Source organism: Canis lupus, chromosome 2 (genome assembly GCF_003254725.2).
Source record: "Canis lupus dingo isolate Sandy chromosome 2, ASM325472v2, whole genome shotgun sequence".
Lineage (NCBI taxonomy): Eukaryota > Metazoa > Chordata > Mammalia > Carnivora > Canidae > Canis > Canis lupus.
In genome coordinates, this window is record NC_064244.1 from 81,193,824 (window position 1) to 81,210,043 (window position 16,220).

At 51.7% G+C, this 16,220-nt stretch overlaps 1 protein-coding gene across 4 annotated transcripts in view; it reads right to left on the reverse strand.

The window, feature by feature from the left end:
• The window catches only part of KAZN (kazrin, periplakin interacting protein), a 1,011,580-nt gene that overhangs the window by 292,454 nt on the left and 702,906 nt on the right, over positions 1-16,220 (reverse strand). The window contains exon 2 of one of the 4 annotated variants that reach the window (XM_025447958.3): positions 4,947-5,087. The exons of the other annotated variants lie outside the window; for them this stretch is intronic. The gene's annotated coding sequence lies outside the window, so the exon portion shown is untranslated. The remainder of the gene's footprint in view (positions 1-4,946; positions 5,088-16,220) is intronic. 4 annotated transcript variants of the gene reach the window in all.

Below are 16,220 nucleotides of genomic sequence, written 5' to 3' on the forward strand. Positions count from 1 at the left end.
AAAGCAGGGATCCACGCAGATGCTAGACGTACACCCACGTTCATTAACAGCAGTATTCACAGTCCCCAAAAGCCAAAAACAAACCAAACAACCATGAACACATGAATAGATAAACCAAATGTGGTGCAGACGCACAACGGACTATTATTCAGTCTCAAAAAAGCAAAGACATTCTGATACACGCTGCAACATGGATGAAGCTCCAGGACGTTCTGCTACATGGAATAAGCCAGTCACAAAAGGACAAAGGTTGTAGGGTTCCACTTGCATGAGGTGCGTAGGGTAGACACACGCACATTGGCAGAATGTAGAAGAGGCTACACCAGGGGCTGAGGGCAGGCAGGAAGGGACCTATATGGGAGCTACTGTTTAATGGGTGCACAGTCTGCTTAGGATAATGAGAAAGTTCTGGAAATGGATAGTGGTGACGACTGCACAACATTGTGAAGGGACTTAAAGTCTTTGATGTATACATTTAAAAATTCTTAAAAGGGTGACTTTTATGTTATTTATATTTTAATACACACACACACACACACACACACACATACACACACTTGCCTACCAGAAAGCAGGTGTAGTCGCCGAATCCCGAAAGGTCTGCTTTGACCTCCGGCGCTGGGAAATCCCTACCGGTGCCCCACCTGCCTCCCAGTCATCTGACTCTCAAGGATGTGCATGAGCGGCTTCCCTCACTGCTCCCCAGGTCTGCCCTCCCACCTTCCATTCCAGCTTCCCACCTCCAGCTTCTACCTGGAATGCCTCTGCTCATCAATGTCCTCCTGATGCTTTCAGTGCCACCCCTTCCGAGAAGTCTTCCCAGATCATCTCGCCTGCCGGAAAGTCTAAGCCCTCCCTGACCTCCTCAAGCATGTTGCCTACGTCTTGGGGTTTGCAGTTATTTGTCTGCAAGTGGCATCTTCTTCGAGACACTGGGAGCAGAGGTTGAGTCTTTCCCACCTTAATCCCTCTATAACCCTTGCTAGAGGGCCTGGCATCCTCTCAACAGCTCAATAAAATAATAAATAAGTCAGCACACGACTCTGCCATCCTCTCTACTCCAGAAATCCCACCTATGTTTTCAGGGAGAGATGATTTACTTGGTGTGAGAATCAAGAGAAAATCACCTCTCCCTTGGATATACACCCAGGGCTGGGATTGCCGGGTCATATGGCAGTTCGATTTTTAATTTTTGAGGAACCGCCATATCGTTTTCCGTAGTGGCTGTCCCAGTGCACATTCCCACCAACAGCGTACGAGTCACCTTTTCTCGCCAACATTTGTTATCTCTTGCCTTCAGAGAATAGCCGTCCTGTCAGGTCGGAGGTGTTACCTCATCGTGGTCTTGATTTTGCATTTCCCTGAGGACTCCTAATGTTGAGCAGCTATTCCTGTACCTGTTGGCCATTTGTATGTCTTCGTTGGAAAAATGTCTATTCTATTCTTTAGCCCATTTTTTAGTTGGATCATTTACTTGTTTGCTATTGAATATCCAGTATCTCAAAGAGATATCTTCATATCCATGTTCACTGCAGCACGATTCACGGTAGCCAAGATATGGTCACAGACTAAATGTCCCTCCACAGATGAATGCACGAAGAGGATAAGACACACACACACACACACACACACACACACACACACACACACGCACGCACAGAGGAATATTATTCAGCCACGAGAAAGAAGGAAATCATGCCACTTGCCATAAGATGGATGGATCTGAAGGGCCTTATGCCAAGCGAAATAAGCCAGACAGAGAAAGATAAATACTCAAATACTGTTTGGCATCAGTTATATGTGAAGTCTAAAAAAAGAAAGGCCTATTTCATAGAAATAGAGATTAGGGTGGTGGTTGCCAAGAGCTGGGAGGAGGGAGAAATGGGGTGATGCAGGTCCAAGGATACAAATTTTCAGTTATAAGAAGAGTAAGTTCTGAGGATCTAATGCGCAGCATGAGGACCACAGTCAAGTAATATGATGATGCACATTTGGGAGTTGCTGGGGGTAGGTCTTAAGTGTTCTCTCTCTCTCACACACACACACACACACACACACACACACAGAGTTAAGTATGTGAAGGCACGGATGTGTTCATGACTTGATTTTGGCCATCAATCCACAGTACGTACATATATCAACGATCGTACTATGCACTTTAAATATATACAATTATATTTGTTAATTATTCCTCAATAAAGTTAAAAGAAGTCTTTTAAAAAGGAAAAAAAATCACCTATCCTTCTATCTTTATTAACCTTAAAATTACAGATTGTGTGTCGTTAATTAGACACAAAGTACCTGCACTCATACCTGTACACAGTCCGCCAGGGGGGTGGGGGTGACTTTGAACTCGCACGACCTAGTTTGGGCTGCACGCAACTATGATTTTAAAACCAAACCAGGGGCAGCTCCTGACAAATCATACTGCACATCGGATGAGATGCTTCCTCGAGACACAACTTCTGTTATATTTTATTTCTGTTGGATTATCAACTCCATGAGGGCCGAGACTGCTGGCTTCCCTGGCGGGGGGGGGGGGGGTGTCTCCCTCACATGGGCTGTGCCAGCAGAGGGCTTTGCCAGAACAGGTTCTTGGAGTCCTACTCATGACATAATGAAAGTGCTCTGCCCCCAACAGAAAGGCAAACCATGCCAAATGGGGATGACAGCCACAGAAGCCAAGAAAAGAGTGTCTAAGTCAGCATCTGCCTGCATGAAGCTCTGGCGGAGGAGCCGTTGATCTTGTCATCAGGGGTAACGGCTCCAGGACGAAGGCGACCTCCCTCTCTGCTCCCCATCCAACCTCAGGAGCCCAGGCCAAGTGCCCGGCCCCAGGGAAACGCAGGATCCCCAGTGCTGAGCTTTTTGCCACCTGGAGCAGTTACTCAAAGGTGAGATTTTAAAAGCCTCCTTTCAGTTTTATTATGATTCTTAGTAACTGGTAATTAGAATGTTGTAGAAGCAGCAATCACTCCCCCCTCCCCACTGCTCAGGGTGGTAATTACTCTTGGCTTTGCTACCAGCGGGTGGGGGAGGGGAGCCCCACTATTATTCTGGAGGGTTCCTTATTTACCTTACTCTACTATCATTCCTATCTGTTTTGAGCTGTTTATCACTTGGAAACAGTCGTGCGGAGAAGCCCTTTTGTTAAAGGAGGAATGTGGTTTTCCTACTCGGTGGTGTAAGCCCATTCAGCTGCCAGGCTGGTCCTGGCACCACGTGTACTTGGGTCCAGGTGGCACCGGCCCCATCAGGATCTGTCTGGGTGTTTTGGACAAAGCTTCTGGTGAGATCGTGAGGCAAGGGGATCATCCCGAGACCTCCTCTCATCCGTGTCATCTCCTGAGACTTGAACTACGCAGCAAGGCCTTCAAAAACATAACATGACCCACGGGTGGGAAACCACCGAAGCCGGGAACGCGGCTGGAGGCCAGGCCACCCGGGGGAGCTGCAGCCCCTCCCGTGCTACTGGTCAGGACTGTGGCTGCCTTGCGGAGAGGAAGCGACCGGGAGGGGCTGTGGGTGCTCCTGGGTGCAGGTGATGCTCTGCTGCTTGATTTCAGGGCTGCTTCTATGGAGGTGGCCACTGGGAACATGCTGCCAGCTGTTCACGTAGGCACTAGGCTCTCCTTATTTGTAAAATGGGGCCAAAGATTCCCACTTTACAGGGTTGGCATGTAGACTAAATGAGATAATACTGAACATGGCACTTTGCCAGCGCACAGGAGCCACACATGGCGTGCTGGTGGCCATCAGCCCACTGCTACTGTTATGATCAACGTGGAAATGGCCAGGCCATGCTGCCGGGATATAAGGATGAGTTTAAGGTCATGACGATGCCTGTGGGGAGCAGCTCCATTCTTCCAACTATGGGAGGGGACATTATCAGCTCCTAGGTGGGAAGAAGCCATATCAGCTGACTTTCCCCAATCCCACTGTTTTATAGATGAGGAAGCTGAGGTCCAGAGAGCAGGGGTGACTTGCCTGAGGAACAGGAGGATTTGCCCAAAAAGCACATGACAACCTCTCCATTTTCAGCGGGGCTCCCAGGAACTGCGCCAATAACACATCACTGGGTGGGCACCTGACCCAGGCCAGGTAATCTGCATATTCCAACGTCCTGGCCATCAGGGACCTGAGAGCAACCCCAAGACCCTTGCTCGAGCCACTGAGAAAGTGCTGATGCTAAAATGGTTCTAGAGAGCCAGAAGCAGCAGAAGGCAGGATGACCCCAGAGGACAGTCTGCCTGAAACCAAAGCCAGCCCAGAGGATGAGAGAACCAAGAGCTGAGGACAGATGACAACCCATGACTTTGCAGGTCTGGGAACCAATTAAGGCTTCCTTCCGTTTTATTTTGCGGAAGTCAGTGCGGAAAGCATTTGGGCTGCTATCAAGGAAGCCTCACTCCCACCACTGAGTGACCCGTGGCCACCTTTGAGCCACCAAGCAGTGTAGTAGTAGCACAGAATGGTGACCTTGACCCCTGGGCTCCTTCCTCTCCTCCCAGGCTCCCCGGGCCCCACCTGAGATGCACCACCCCCGCCAAACATGCTGCAATTCAGCTTTGCCCTGCCTCCTCTTGCATTTCAGCTCCACCAAAGCAAGGATCGCAAGGGCTGCACGTCTCACGCGTCCACGCACTGAGCGGACGCGGGAGCCTCTGTCCGGCCGGGCTCGCTGCTGGGCGCTGTGTGTGGTTACGAGGAGCGTGAACCTCTGTGTCAGAGCCACGGAGGCTTTCACCACCTGGGCAGGCAGGTGTGACACACGTTGAACGCCAGCGACTCCCGCCTGGGGTAGAGCCTGGCTCTTTTGTCATCTCTGCCTCCCTGGCTCCTGCCACCGAGGCTACCTGCAGGAGGGGCTCAGGTTTTTGACTGTGCTCAGCGGTGTAGATAAAAAGTGACAAAGTAATCCAAAAGCAAAAGAATTCACATCTCACCAGATGGGATGATTCAACGAAATGGCACACGAACTGACACTTCACGGTTTGGGGAGGCAGAGATGGGAAGATTCATCAGAGCCAGCAAAGCAAGTGAGAAGAAGTACAGGGAGAGACATCTCAAGGCTTAGTGTTCTAGAACTAGAACAAAGGGAAATGAAATTGGTTATTGGCTGGTGGGTTGATGGGCTCATTGTTTTTTTCCAGTCATTTATCCGTTTATTTATTCAATCACGTCTGTGTGAAAGCACTAGCTAATACAACAAATATTTATACGGGGCCCCGAGTAATCCCCGGCACAGAGCAGCTGCTGGATGAATGAATGAGCTTCTATTTCGTGCCTGCTATGATGTTAAGCTAAAGGAACACGCTAGTGAATAAAATAGACATGCACACTGTCCTTGCCATCCCAGAGCCTATAATCTAGCAGCTTGTCGACAAATATTTACTTATCCAGCACCTACTATGCGCCGGGCATCGCGGTGGGGAAGGACCTTCCTAATGGATTTGTCCTTTTGTTTATTCTGCTCGTTGACAATTGGAGGGGATTGCTTCCTGCACTGGGTTTTTTTCCAAATGTGAGGAGCCTTTTACTGTGGATGGTTTTGTTTTCCTGCATAGTTAACTCAAGCATGAAGAAGGTGAATGTGCCCTCCTACAAGGAAAACTCTTTTAAAAAAAAAAAATCACAGTAGACAGGCAACATTGAATTAGTTCACAGAAAGGCAATATTTGGGTTCTGGCTCAAATAGCAAGATTTAAATATATGACAGGGCCGCTCATCAGTTTCTCATAAAACATGCCACCAAACTGAAATTTTATCGAGGTTTACTTTCGTTTAATTTACCTTGAAAGGATTTTTTTTTTTTTTTTTTTTTTTTTTTGGTCTCAGAGGGCCATTCTGGAAAGCTAGTCTCTGAGCAAAAAATGAAAGCCTATGTATGGGCCAGGAGGCAGAGCAGGTTCTGAAACCCTGGAGGGAGGTCCCCTCTGCCCTCCTCCCCATGATAGTCAACATTAGCATCACTTAAGAGAAAAACCACACCACGCAGGTTCAGAAGGAAAGCCCTCGCCAAACTACCCTGACCTTTTACCGTGTGGATTGTTGCTCCCAATCCTCTGAACCTGGTGGGTGCTGCTATTGCATTTTCCCTTCCAGGAGATCCAAGAGCCTCAACTGTTAGAACTTTGCAAGGCAACAAACTCAAGAAAGCATTGTAGGTGCCCAGGTCTCCAAATGCCCATGGGATTTGCCTGGGCCGAGGTAATCCAAGTGACTGGTGCTGCCAGCCAACCCCTCCACCAACTTCCTTCCATCGGACATTTATTAAGCAATTATGTGCTTCAGGCCTTGTGCTGGGGCTGGGGAGGTGAAGGTGATGAAGACAGGATCCTCATCCCGGAGTAGCTTGCTTGAGTAGTAGCTTGAGCTTGAGAGAAAGACAGAGCCATCCATCCATCCATCCTCTCAACCTTCCTTCCCTTGCCCTTCCTCCCTCCCTTCCTTCCTTCCTTCCTTCCTTCCTTCCTTCCTTCCTTCCTTCCTTCCTTCTAAAAATCAAACACTAAAATAAAATAAAATAAAATAAAATAAAATAAAATAAAATAAAATAAAAATCAAGCACCAGTGGGTCCTGGACATAGGGTGGATGAACCACGGGCTCCAGCATCCTAGGACAAGTGCTTGGCCAGTACCCAGGACCTCCACAGGAGCATAACGAGGGAGGCGAGGGGTATGATTCTGCCCCAGACTCTTGGGGGTGTTCACCGCCCTGAGAAGAATTTCAAACATTAAGATCATGGCCCACAGAGCTCCCCGTCACTCCCCTCGACACAGAGGGCAGGACCCCCATCCCTACCGGCACCATGGAAGGCAAGTGTCAGTCATTCCCCAGGAAATGACAAAACTAGACTCCCAAATGCTCTGTTATTCCCAGATTTAGTAGCTGGAACCCCCAGCATCTGGGGAAGGTGGAATCTTTCATTCTCCTGGGACCTGGCAGGAAGGGGAGCTAAGGGATTCCAGGCAAAGGCAGGAGAATGAGCGACGAATGGCGAGGAACAGCCTCACATGTGGCTCAGAGTCACGGTTGCATAAAGTGTAACGTGCAAGTGTCCGCTGCTGGAGCGGGGTCTGGGGGCCCAGGCCAAGCCACATGTGGGCTTGGAGGAAGTAGAGTGAGGTGATCAGATTCGTATTTTTCTTTTTTTTTTTTCAGGCACAGGGTAGGATGCTATTGGGGTCGAGGAGACTTTAGTGGGCGGTTGTTTACAATCCAGAGGCGAGAGGCAAACGTGTGCAGCTGTAGGAGAGGTGAGGAGGAGAAGGGACCGGAAGGACGTAAGTGAAGGAGTTTGCTTGGGACTGGATGATTGGGGGACACTTCAAATCCCACTCTTCCCCCAGTAATTATCTGGCCATCAGGTTAGAGGTTTCTTGCCCGGGAATACGGTCTGTGCACCTGGGACTGTAGCTCTCCGGCACATCACAGCGTCTTTGGTGCTATTATTCATCACCCCATTGGTTCGTTCCCCGAGCTGTAAGGATTTCTGAAGCCACAGCTCCCGAGAGGGACCAATTTGCCTCCTGGGGGCTGCTGGGTATTCAGCACAGCTCCAGTCTGCCCAGCTTGGTTCTGATCGACAACAATGCAGTTGTGCACGGCAGATGGCCTCCTGCTCACTGCAGATGTGTTTAGGTGCCTTTAGGAAAAGGCTGGTTTCTTTCCTCATTTTCACTGGGTGGCAAACCACTCAACACACCGGCATCCTACCTCCCCTTCTCTCGACCAGACGGGCTCAGGGTCACATTTTCTACAGCAGAATCCCACAGGCTCACCCCAAGACCCCTCTTGCTTGTAACACCCCAAAGCAGATGCAAGCCCCCGTTAAGTGTGCACAGGAATCCCTCGCAGGTAGGCAGGTCAACATTTTGTGATTCTGAGGCTCCGTGAGGACACCCCAATATTTCTGTTCTTTGGAGTGCCCCATGCTTTGGGCTCAGCCAGTCTGGCCCCTTAATCCATTTAACTTCTTGATTTGAAGGGACAGAAAAAGAAGCGGGGTTGGGAGAAGATGCTGGAAGGTCTTTGATGCACCCTAAGGTGAGAAACAATATGCCCTATTTCCTGAGCCACGTCTGAGAACGGGCCCTTAGTTTCCCTTCTATCCGAAGAAGATGGAACGCTCTGGATTTTGGAAGCATTTTGGGAACTCAAGGGGTTTTCGAGGCGTTTTGCTACGAAAAGAGCATGAGAACACTCCCGTAGGGATGCAGGTGCAGCAGACAATGCCCGCGGTCTCTCGCTTTCATTCCAACACCAACATCTAATAAGGCTAAGCCAGGGGAGCAGTGGGCAGAGGACCTCCACGCAAATATTTTCTCGCTCTGCACCATCCTGGATTTAAAATTTGTCTCAAAAAAAATAAATAAATAAAAAAAAATAAAATTTGTCTCCACCATTGAAATTATTTGTCACTTGGATCTGCATTTCCAGCATAGCATAGAGGGAAAAGAACATGGCTTTTGGAGCTTAGACTTAGTTTTGAACCTAGATTCTGTTCTCTACTTGCTGTGTGACCTTTGTCAATTTGCTTCTCCTCCCTGGGGCACAGTTTCTTTCTCTGTACAACGTGGATCATAATCCTTCTTTTTTTTTTTATTTTAATGAATGAAATCTACTGGGTAAACCTCTTTTGAGGGAAGAATAAGGTCTCATTTATAAAGCACACAGTTCCTAGGGGCTTCGGCAAATACCCTAAAAGTCACTTGCCCCACCTTCCTTCTCCTCTCCTAAAGCTCATTAGAGGGGGGTAAAGCCTAAGCTCCCTCCATGCCGGTGGTCAGGAAGCCAGGGAGAAGCCTCTTCGCTGCCCTGAATGAGTGGCCACAGGTCTATGATTTATTTGTTGATTAATTGGACACTTGGAGACAATTCCATTTCAATTACCTTATTGGCATGACAAGATATACAAAGGCTGCCAATGTCAATACATTAAGACTGAGTGTACCGGGGCAGCAGCCAGGGTTCACGGCCGTGCTGTGTCATCTGTGCTGTGGCCCAGGCAGCCTGGCAAGCATTTCATCATGATTGCTTCCTCCTTTCTGCTCCCGGAGAGAGGAGGTCCCTGCACACGATGGGCAAGCAAGGCTGAAACCGGTTTTAGGACCCCCACCCCCTCCCGGTCTCAGCCAAGGTTCTCCCAGGAAGGGAGAGAAGCCCCCGTGGCTCTGGTGCCAAGAACCAGAAATCATGCTGGCACCTCGGATGGGAGGGACTATTCTAAGATTCCAACCCCTAGGGGACATGTCTTATATAATCCACTTCCCTCGCGTGCACGCAGGACCCGTGAAGGGGATGGCATTTCACTCTCACCGTAAGGGTGCGTGCAACTGGTTAGCTGACGCTGACCTAAAGAAGAGTGGCCCGGTCAGGGTGGGCCTGACCTCACCAGGCGAGCCCTGCAAAGGGCCTGGGCCCTAAGCATTGAAAAACTTGAGAGAGGCGCTGCAAGGGCAGAGGGGCGAGGGGGTGCGTGTGGCAAGGAACTGCGGGCTGCGTCCGGGAGCAGAGAGCCGCTCCTGGCAAATGGCCATTAAGAGAACAGGGGCCTCAGTCCCACAGCTGCAAAGGACCGAATCCTGCCACTCACTGCACGAGCTTGAGAGAGCTTGAGAGAAAGAGCACCAGCTCCTGGGGGATCCCCAGGTGGCTCAGCGGTTTAGCGCCTGCTTTTGGTCCAGGGTGTGATCCTGGAGTCCCAGGATCGAGTCCCATGTCGGGCTCCCTGTGTGGATGCTGCTTCTCCCTATGTCTGTGTCTCTGCCTCTCTCTCTCTCTCTCTCTCTCTATGTCTATCATGAATAAATAAAATCTTAAAAAAAAAAAAAAAGAGCACCAGCTCCTGAGAGGCACGGAGCTCAGGCAACGTCTGATTTCCGCCTTGTGAGACCCACGCGGAGAACCCAGGTCAGCTGTGCCCAGACCTCCGGCCCCCGGAGGTGGTGAGCTAGTGTCATGTAAAAGCCACTAAGTGTGAGATAATCTGTCATCCCAGCAACAGTACAACACAAGGCAAGTGCACGGCCGCTTCCCCAGCCCCTCTCCGCTTAGAGACCTGCGGTGTCGGTGTCGGCTTCGCCCTGCACACCCGCGCCGTTGCTCTTTCCCTAGACGCTGGATCTCTTTGCTCCTGTCTGCACTCTGTGCATGAGGCCAGCCCCGTACCTCCCGAATGGATTCACTCATTCAAAAAATACCTGCTGAGTGGCAGCTATGTGCCAAGGCTTGTTCTCAGTTCCAGCTGCAAGTTTTCTTTGAAATCCAGTTCCAAAATCCGAGAGGGAGTCTGCTTGTCTGGGTTTGATTCATTGTGCAGCGGCCGGTGTGAATGGCAAGGTCACTGTGAGCCCCGCACGGCCTCGCCCGCGGACGGCCCCGTGACTCTGAAAGGGTGGGGTCATCACGAGGGGAGGACATTCCCCGAAGGGGCTTCTAGAGCAACGGGGAGCAAACATTTTCTCTAAAGGGGACGGACGGCTGGGAACACGTGAGGCTTTAAGGGCCACGTGGTCTAACTTGGCTCTGCCCCTGCAGAGTGCCAGCAGCCCGAGACAACCCTGACCGGCGAGCACGGCCGCGTGCCAATAAAACTTTATTTACAAAAAGCAGGCAGCGGGCCGAAGTTTGTGGACCTCTGTTCTAGAGTTGTGGTGAAAGAGAAGTCCTTTCCCCAATTCTAGAAGGAGAAGCACCCGATTTCTAGGGACCGGGAGGCAGGAAGGTGAGAGGTCGAAGCGACTGCTCAGTGGAGCCCGAAGCCCTGGGCCACTCCATCATTTGCCACTTGTGCCGTAAGGAGTCCCCGTGAACGCAGATGCTCAGAGGGACACGCACTCGTTCCTCACAGATCTGCAGGTCGATGTCGGGCGGGGGCTGGAGGGCCAACATCGAAGCGTCAGCAGGCTTGTGTTCCTTCCCAAGGCTCCGGGGAGCATCCAGAGGCCGCCTGACTCCTTGGCTTGTGGTCCCAGCCTTCAACACGAAAGCACTTCCCTGCACCCTCCGCCTCTCCTCCCTGACGCTGGCCCTCCGGTCTCCCTCTTGGAAGGACTCCTGTGAGGACATCGGGCCCACCTGGGGGATCCAGGCTCATCCGCCATCGCCCCTCTGCAGTCTGCTCTGACACACGAGGTCACCCGGCCAGAAGTCCCAGGATTGGGACACAGGGAACTTCACGGGGGGGGGGGGGGGGGCGGGAGTGGGGGGGACTATTCCGTCTCCTGCGCCACGGGCTGCCTCTCAAGGGCTCCCCTTTCTCCTACTTGCACTGCCCGAGTCCGTTCTTAATTCAGCAGCCAGACGGGGCCTCTTGCAATCTAACGAAACCACGTCAGCCCTCTGCTCACCCCCACCCCCGGGGACTGATCTCACTCAGAGCCCCAGAGTCCTTACAGTGGCCTATAGACAGGTCAATGGATAATTATTTTATTGTTCAGACATGGAACTTTCCAGAGCAAAACCATTAATCCATTAATCCAAAACCTATAAATCATTAGTGGGAGAACCATTAATCATCGTGCTGGGATTTGGGGCTTCAGCAGGTATTGCCCCGGACAAACAGGACAGACCTTCACACTCCCCCCGCCCCGTGCTTCCCGTCTACCAGGTTCCCGCCTCATCACTCCTCCACCACACGCCTCCTTGCACGTCGGGGCGCCCTCGGGGTCTTGTCCCCGAGATCCACATGGACCCCTCACCCCCCTTCAAGTCTCTGCTTAAATGGCACCTCCTCCGCGACACTATCCTGGACCGCCCAGTTTCAAAAGTTGCACCATTTGCTCTCACCGTCCTCCCTGCCTGCAATATTCCGTCTCTGGAGTATTTCCCACCTCCTCGCCGACTCCTAAATGTGCCTTAACGTACTCAACATCCTTCTTTATCTGTCGCATTGTTGAGCTCTCCCATAAGGAAACAGGAATGTTTGACGTCAAGGATTTGGGCCTGCCTTGTTCTCTTCACCCTTAGCTCACCCACAGCAGCTGGCACACAGTTGGCCCCCAAGAAATATTTGTTGAATGAACGAATAAATGAACGAAGTGGGACTATGGCCCTGTCTCAACTTCTGTAGCCTAAATCTGTTCTGGAAATTGCATTTCAGGCCATGTGAGTGAACATACTGCTCCTTCTCCCTTGATCATCCTGACTGTCTCTTCTTCGCTTGTATAAAAAGGAACGCACGACCGCCAGTGTTTTGCAAAGTGTGGTCAGGGGACCACCCGCCCCAACAGCATTTGGGGAGCTTGTTAAAAATACGTGCTCAAGTCGGGGCGCCTGGGGCGGCCCAGTCAGTTAAGCATCTGACTCTCGATTTTGGCTCAGGTCGTGATACCAGGGTTGTTGAGATCGAGCCCCGTGTTGGGCTCCAGGCTCAGCGAGGAGTCTGCTGGGGATTCTCTCCCTCTCCCTCTGCCCCTCCCCCTGCTTATGTTCTCTCTAAATAAATAAATAAAATTACATATATATATATGCTCAAGTCTTTCCCCAGCTTTAATAGGCCCGGGGCCCGGGAATCTATATTTTTGATAGTGAAGAAATACTCCTCTACCCCATTCTTAGGCACGTGGAAGTTTGAGGAAACCTACAGGACGCACAGGAAACCTACACCCACCGCCCCGTCCGTCTGTCCCGAGCCTGTGCACGGTTTCCGGCTGTGAGCCACCAGGCCTGGCCGCAGGCGGTGATCAAGCCGAGGACGATCACCTGCAAACGAACAGGTGGGCTTGGGATTCCCGGGGGCCCCTCGCATCTCCAGGTCGCGCTTCTGCCGGACGGCCCACCACTGCTCTTCTTCTGAGCCATCTCATCCGCCTGCACATTCCCCCCAAGGCTTTTATTCTTCGAAGGCCACAGGTTGAGACTGTCGCCAGCCTCAAGCTTCAGCTCAAGCTCAAAAGCTTACAAATCACCAAGTCCCTGGGACAGTAAGTGGTTATTTCACAGCGAGCCCCTTTTACAATTTATAAAATCCAGAGCGAGAAAAGGAGCTTTCTCTTAAAATCGTTGGCGTTTCTCCTTTCTGGTGCCAGAGTGGCTATTACCCGGTGTGTTGCTTTGGAAATCCGGGAACAGGTGGAGGGGATAATAGAGAATGTCTGATAAGTAGCTTGGGCGGCTCCTGCTGCTTCGCCCTGCAGCAGCCGTCTGATGTTTGGGTATTTGGATCTCAATCTGGGGGACTGCCATGTGAAAATGGGTCATTAGGTGTGCTGGGGTTTGGCATGTTATCTCAGAGCCCGGCTGCTTGGAAACCTTCACTACCCGGGCCTTGTGGACTGTGGGCGGCCTCGGGATCCAGCCCAAGCACCCCAGGTGGGCAAAAACCAGGGTGGGATTGGTCGAAGAAGAAGGAAATCCTATGTCTCTCCTGTGTTCCCTTCAAAAAAATAAATGCCTCTTTGGAAACAACATGACCTATTCCACATGGTAAAAGCCACGAAGTGGATCTTCATACGAGCACATCTATCACCCTTTTGATGTGTCAGGCCTTGGGAACTTTCTGGTCTGCCTGGAGATTGGGGAACCCAACTGAACCACAAGGAGTCACGGATAGAAAGGGGAGGAGAGAGTAGTGGTGCGTCTAAGGTCAGACCGTGAGATGCCCTGGGCCCACAGGCCGGCCGGGTCACCTGGAGGGAGGGCGGGGGGGCGCGCTCTAGAAGCGTCCCCATACCCACAAGGAGAGCTACCGCGGGGGCCGGCCAGCCCCGTCCTCTGCACGTCACAGGCCCCATCACGTGTAACGCCACAAGACAGGCGCTTGCTCTCCAGAGTGTGGCCCCTAGACCAGCCGCAACCCCGTCACCAGGGAGTCCATTAGAAATGCAGGATCTCAGGTTCCTCCGACACCAGATGGATGCTCATTGGCAGTTTACTGAGATCCCCAAGTGGTTCCGGGGTACCCTAGCCCCCGAGAGGCACTGAATTACGTGCTATTTTATCCCCATCCTAAAGGTGAGGAAGCCCCGGAGACCCAGGACGTTCCTAAGGGGTGAGGTCATCACTTGAACTCAGATACTCTGACCACGATTTGCAAGGGTCCCCCTTAGAGGAGGGAACCCGTGAGTTGAGCCTGCAAACGGCGGGGGTAGAGATGAAGGGCATTGTGTGCAGAGGGCACGCGTGAGCCAGGGCAGGGAACAGAGGGCAGCTGGGACCAGCTGGGGCTCAAGCTGTGAGGTGAGCCAAGGGAAGGTTCCATCCGGAGAGGCTGGCAGGGGCCCAACCCGGCGAGGCCAACGAACCGAGCTTCCATGGCTGAGGCTACTGGTCCTTGAACCCGCCTTGAACATCGAACAGACCCTGGGAAGTCACAGGGCCCTGAGGTTTGGAGAAGTGCTCCATTTGCAGAACCTTCCAGAACTTCCATGAGCTCCTGCAAGAAGGGCCATGTGGACACCTGGCAAGGAGCATCTACCCAACTCCAGAGGCTCCCAGAAGCCTCCCTGGGGGCACGTGACCACATTTCCACCTGCTGGAAAGCTGCTCCGGCTGCGGGCAGGTCTGAAAGCGGGTGCGGCGTGAGGGCAGAGGGGCCAAGACCTTCTCTGTCCCCACCTCCCCCCGGAGCTGCCCTCGGGGCCGGGGACAGGGGGCCCTGCTTCCCTAGAGTCCCCCTCGGGCCCCTTGGCTTCACAAAAGACCTACACCAGTGTAGTGAAGTCTTTATTGGTACAAGTGAAAATCCTCCCCGGGTTTCCCTGCACCAAGTAAAACAGGCAGCAGCAGAGATCCTTCGGGAAAGCGGTGTGGGCGGCGCGAGCCCTGGGAGCGGGTGCTCTGCGCTTTACGTCTGGGCTCACGGAGGGTCTCACGGCAGCTCTGGACTTGTGCAGAGCGGGGGGGGGGGGGCGCAAGTGCAAGCCCGTACCACCTCCCCCCCCCCCCCGCTGGGATCCCCTGGGCGCCTCTCCCCTTGCTCGCAGCCCCACCGTGTGCCCGGGCCACTTCCATCACCCGAGCAGCTGGGCTTCCACACCTGTGCGGCAGCAGGTGCAAGGGCCCAGGGGCCACAGGCAGAGCTGATGAGTCTGCAGCCAAGGACCCCAAGAAACCCTCAGAAGGACGAGAGTCCAGCACTCAGCCACTTGTCTTCTCAGAAAGTGGTTTCCCAAGCTGTCTGGAGCTACGTTTTTCCGAGAGGCCTCCAATTGTGTTCTGCGACCCCAGGCGGGAACCCCTCCACTCCATCGCTGCACGCAGGGTGCAAAAAAAAGATGTGCTTCCATTCCTCTGTGCATTCAGAAAATATTTACCAAAAAAATAAAAATCTAATTTGCAGAAGACACTGAGAAAACCCCTGGGTGTGCCTTAGGGCAGAAGTTGCCAGATTTTTTTATTTTTTTTCTGGGCAGTCTTAGAGTCTCCATAATTTTTCATGGCACCTGTAAGGCTACAAGAAATCCCTAAAAAGCTTTTTTTTTTCTAAAAAAACTTTTTTTTTTTAAATCAAGCAGCTAGGGCCAAAAGCTTCATAAGTCTTTTTGGTCTAATAATGTCATAGCCCGTTGAAAAGAAAATGCACAGAGATGGAAAGGAAAAGCAATCGTTTTACACTGTTCTTCAATACACACAAGTGTACAAATGGAGTGTGTGGGCCTGTGGGGCACCGCAGAGCTCCTCCCACCCTGAACTCAGATTGGAAATGACCACCCTCATTTCCCGTAATGCGCTGACTTCCTTTTTTTTTTTTTTTTGTATATTTTTTTATTGGAGTTCGATTTGCCAACATATAGTATAACACCCAGTGCTCATCCCGTCACATGCCCCCCTCAGTGTCCATCACCCAGTCACCCCCACCCCTGCCCACCTCCCTTTCCACCACCCCTCGTTCGTTTCCCAGAGTCAGGAGTCTCTCATGGTTTGTCTCCCTCTCTGATGTTTCCCACTCATTTTCTCTCCTTTCCCCATTATTCCCTTTCACTATTTGTTATATTCCCTGAATGAGTGAAACCATATGTTTGTCCTCTGATTGACTTACTTCACTCAGCATCATCAAGACAGTGCGATACTGGCACAAAAACAGACACATAGATCAATGGAACAGAATAGAGAACCCGGAAATGGGCCCTCAACTCTACGGTTCAACTAAGATTCGACAAAGCAGGAAAGACCATCCACTGGAAAAAGGACAGTCTCTTCAATAAATGGTGCTGGGAAAATTGGGACAGCCACGTGCAGAAGAAGAAAACTAGACCATTCTCTTACACCGTAC